The sequence below is a fragment of the Lotus japonicus genome, chromosome 2 (genome assembly GCF_012489685.1).
Source record: "Lotus japonicus ecotype B-129 chromosome 2, LjGifu_v1.2".
NCBI classification, from domain to species: Eukaryota; Viridiplantae; Streptophyta; class Magnoliopsida; order Fabales; family Fabaceae; genus Lotus; species Lotus japonicus.
This window is the reverse complement of record NC_080042.1, coordinates 44,794,475-44,799,835: the sequence shown is the minus strand read 5'-3', so window position 1 is coordinate 44,799,835 and position 5,361 is coordinate 44,794,475. Positions and strand designations below refer to the sequence as shown.

General features: G+C 32.2%; 1 pseudogene; it reads right to left on the bottom strand.

Moving 5' to 3' along the window:
- Positions 1-3,068: 3,068 nt before the first annotated feature.
- LOC130736482 (uncharacterized) lies at positions 3,069-4,792 on the bottom strand (annotated as a pseudogene).
- Positions 4,793-5,361: the final 569 nt, after the last annotated feature.

The window sequence follows — 5,361 nt, the reverse complement described above, 5'->3', positions numbered from 1 at the left end:
CTTTTATATCTACCTATATTTCTAAACAATACACTAATGGGGATATCGTCTCGAAATCCATCTTCTCCATATGGAATCATATGAAGGTAATGCAATGGGATGAATGCAGTGTGGGTTTCATGAATATTACTTAGGAAACCATCCCTCATCTTAACCACCACATCTCTTCCAAATTGCATGTCATTAATGTCTCGACAATCAAAGCGGCAATCTCATCAGTTTTCGACATGTTGTAGGTTCTAGATCTTTTCCTCTAGATCTAAAAAGGCAGATAGATAGTTCTGATGTCTCACGTGAATTCAAATAATTTCAAGCATGCCTAATTATATTTTCTACAACATTGTGATTGTCAATCATTTGTTTAAGATCTTCCAATAAAGATAAATCCAGACCTTGTCCATCACTGTTAGAAATAGGTGCACCTAGAATATATATTTGTTTGTAGTCACTGTTGCAAATTTTGATGTGGAAAAGGCAATCATCCAATAAATGGAGTAAAAATGAGCATGTTCCTTAAAGATCATAGAACTCTCGAAGAGCATACCAACCCGAAAGTCAGATAAGGGTGAGTTTGGCTAAAATGAACCCTATGATAGTTACCGCCTTCATCAATCAATGTTCATAGCTCTTTCAACTCATGTCGAAACTCCCTTACAAATGGGCGCATGACTTCACTAATATACTGGGGAAAAAAGGAGTGTTAGAATTATAGGACTATAGACGGAAGAAATAAAATAGGAAGCGACAGTGTACCTCCTTATTGCGGCTCATCACTAGCAAGAAATACTTACACAAAAGCCAAGGGGGAAGTTTTGGGTTTACCAAATCTGGTACAGACATGGATGCAGAATTTTGAGAAGTCAAGAAAGATGAATAAGAAGTCTGAGAAATTGTTCCATATGGATTGTAGAATGGGATGAGTGCACAAATTTGTTAGGAGTAAAAGGTTTTATGAAACCGTGAAACTATTTGAAGGAAAAACATGTGCAGGATACTTGAAAGAATAAACGAACCAGTTATTAGAGTAGTTGGGAGTTAATTAATAATAAAACTTAATCATTAGATATGCCTTGCTAGCCCACATTTCAGACGAGAAACCTTTTAACTTCAGCCCACAAAAAAATTCTAATATTTATATTTAAAACAATCTATATCTCGTAAGTAATGATTAAACGTGGGAAAGGGAAATTTTATTAAAAGCCAGTTTATTTACATAATCAATTCAGATGAAAACGGTTTGGGGGCGATTTATTGTTCAATCATCCATAGTAACATACCAAGACGCATAGGGAATCCAAAACAAAATTTATTAACAGATGAAACAATATGATTTTATAAGATGAAAGTGAGTGAGTAAAGAGAAAGAAAGTTTTGGAAAAAAAGCAATTGAAAAGTCAAACAAAACCCCAAACATCTTCATATAACATCTTCATATAAAAGTTATATTAGGATTGAACTTTTATTCTTAGTATCTCAATCTTTTACAATTGAAGAATTAATTTATATGCCAATTACAATAAAAAAAGTTATCGTGTAACGCATGGGTAAAAAACTTTAATGTAATATTAAAATATTATCAGATAGACAACTCAGTTTAACTAATCTAAATTCAATTTCAAAAAAACTAATCTAAATTCTAAAACAAACTCTTCTGTCCATTGAAATTTTCTTTTCAATATTCCCCCTTTAGAAGTTAACAAAAACATGGTCAGTGTAAAAGATGAAATAACTGGAAATACATTGAAAAAAAAAACCTTGTTGTCATGTAAGGAAAAGTATAGAATGAAAAAAAAATATTGACAAATCAAATGTTTCAAATAGATTTAAAAATATTTGATAGTGAAAAAGTAACAAAAATCTAATTAGAAAATACAATCGGTTACATAAAAACTAGATTTTTTTTTAAAAAAAAATTATACACATAAAAATCTAAAAATTGAATAATCATAATAAAAACAAATGTAATTAATCTTATTGAAAAAATTATTGGTTTGCAATACCATTAATGACACTCCTAGACTTTTTTAGAAGAATTTGTCTAACTTTTTAATGATATATATATTTATCTCTTAATCCTATTAACCGATGCGAATTTTTAGGAAAAACTTTCGATTCAATTAACTCTGTAATTTTAATTTCCTAATTTATATATTTAAAATCTCATTAGCATAAAAAAATTCAAATAAAAATAATTATTAAAATACTCCAAAAGAATTAAATAATCAAAACACCGAAATACCATTGATAATAAGCAAAGAGCTCATAGAGCACACAACAAAAGGATCAAAACAACAATTCTAAGAGAATAAAACCAATCCAAAATGGTCACATATCAGCTCTGAAAACCCCTTAGTGCAATTTACTAAAACAAAACAAAATACTACACTTGAAAATGATCCAAAATCATTATCCGAATAACAACTTAATCAAATGTCTCCCAAACAAAGGTAAAATTATTCATATATTCTCCTTATTAACAATCTTCATTGACTTCTTCACCACATTAGAATAACTGAGAGTTTCATCTTAGGTGTGAGAAGGATGCTTTGAAGGACGAGATTTTTCATTGTCCATGCCGACAGACTTTCTATGAACAACTAGATTCGCAATAATAGGGGAATCACCGTCCAGCTCTACTCCATCATATGACTTCTGAAATAAATAAATAAAACAAGCGTAAATTTGGGTAAAATATAGTTATATAATTGAATCAAAATAAGTAAAGAAACAAAAAAAGTTAACCTTGCCCTTAGTCTTCCTAACCATTTTCATTGGTTTCTTCCGTGCGACTAAAGTTGCAATAGGAACAATACATTAGGAAATAAGCATATCACATCCAGAGGAATTATCATCAGCAGTTTGATCTACCACATTTTGTTCAAACATTACTTTGCACATAAGTTATGCTTCCAGTTGGGACTTGCTGTGAAATACATTTAAGATGACAACTTATAAGAGGAAAAAAATAGCAACAAACCATGGGAAAAAACTAGAACTACTAATTCCTAACAAAATTACATTGGCAATTTCAATTGCAGGCGGAGAAACTGTGATTTGGTTGTCCTAACCTAAATCCATTGCGGGTGCGGGTGCATTGGTCGAGCATTTGGAGAACTTTCAGCCACTCCAAAATCACCATTCAGATTCTATAATCAATATATTAATAATTAGTCACATATTGTCATAAATTACAAACACATATGATCAATACAAAAGTTGGATCTACATTTACCTTAGAGAAACTCGAGGAAGAGGATTCACCCCTTAAAACAAAAATTAAAGTTGGGACAATTTGGTAAAGATTGAATCTATCAGGCAAAGTCAAAGTTGATTTGAACTTGGTTATCACATCTTGAACATAACATATTTTCTTCACCCGCTAGGATAGGTCGAACTTGGAATTAGAAATGTTATTCACTTCAATCTTGAATAAGTATTTTTTTTTTCAATCAAAGCCAGAATTTCCAGAAGGACAGAGTAATCCGCATGATCCTAAAAATTATAATTTGAATTAGAATTAATTTTGGAACAAAATATCAAATCAGACAATTGATATTTCAACTTCTTATATCATACAAACCTTGGTCGCTGAGTCAAAAAATGAAGCACATGATTTGTTCAATAGGTTGATGCTTCTTGATAAAAAATAATGAATGTTGTCGGCTCAGTGTGGTCCATAACTCTTACTTGCAGCTTGTGCCTAGGACTTGGTGTAACAATATGGCGAACATGCCAGCATGTGTGTGTGTGTGTGTGTGTCCTCAACATCTAGATTAAATAAAATCCTAGTAGCACCATACATATTCATAACACTTGGTCTTCCGGGTACAACTCAATAACAGAAGTAAAATAGACATTAGACACAGTACGATATGCATGAAATCAATACTACTACTTTTGAAACTAATTATTCATAACCTCTGAAGAGTTTAATTTTAGCATATTGAACAACAACTATTGCATTTGTCATGTCACCATAAGTCAATTGTCTAAGAATCTACCCAACATAGTTACCAAAGAAAGGGCATTCAAGACAAACCCTGCAATTTTAATGGGAAAGCAATGTAAGAATTTGGTATATTTAACATGGCTAAGAAAGTAATACACATCTTGATCAAGCTCGATCGTAACTCTCTTACTAACTTTCTCATCCTTCTCGAACTCTTGTACACTGCTAGATCTAGTAAGAATTCCATTAATATCTTATGGCAACGAAAAAAGAGATATCATAAACAGATTTCACATTTCAACAACATGGAAGATACGCTAAAATCAATAAAAAATTTACCTATTAAATAAGAAGAATCCGGCTCATTGAACATAATCTCACACAAAGGCATTAAAGAGTAAGGACTTTTGGTGATTGGAGTGTTTCTAATCTCCTTCACAGTGGTATGATTATGAAAGTTAATTTTAAACTGATGAGAAGTTGTTCTAAAATCACCAACATTGTACCCGACACTAAAGTATAAAATCTGATAGACACGACCTTCAGTTAACATGGGTTGGAACTTATACACCAAATTTCGCCTTACTGAAGCATGAATCTTACAACCCTGCAATATTTATTAAAAAAAATTACATCGCATATGAATGACTAACAAAAATCTGGAATCAGAGATAAAAATGAAGATAAATCAAGCTTGGAATCCATCAGAACCATCTCCATCGAGAATAACAGTTTTCCTCCACTGAAGCTAGGACTAACCCATAAATGAATAACCTTCGTAACAATGTTCCAAGCATCCTTTGAAGCATTCACATATGAGACATGATCAACCTTGATTGACATGGATGATGAACGAATGCAGAGAAAGGAAATTAGATGGGGAACAAAGCAACGATGGATGAAACAATATGCAATATCAAGTTCTTATATAGGGGAGGCGCGAGAATATCTTCAATTTGAATTTAGAATCAGAGTAGTGATTTACAACTTCGATGCAAACCATCTAAAAATAGGGTTCATTCAAGATAGTGGGGATTTAGGGCTTCGATGGAATTCAGAAGGTTATAGACAATCAGTGGAAAATGATTAGCATGATTGGAAAAAAAATGCGCATGAGATAAGAAGGGTGGGAAAATAAATTTACGATGAAACAATTGGGCACGAAAAAAGCGCCGCGATACCATGCGTACAAATATGGATTAGAAACATGGAAATTAATCAATGAAACATTTAGGGATATACATTGAATGAATCACAAACTAAAAAATAAAGAAAGTTGAATCCACGTTTTAAAGAGGGAGTCAAATGATACCGGTTGTCCAGTGGGAAGGTTCCACGCGAAATATGAGTGGAATAGGAGAATAAAGGAAAACATGACACATAATCAGTTAACGGAGTGAAGCAAGGAGGGT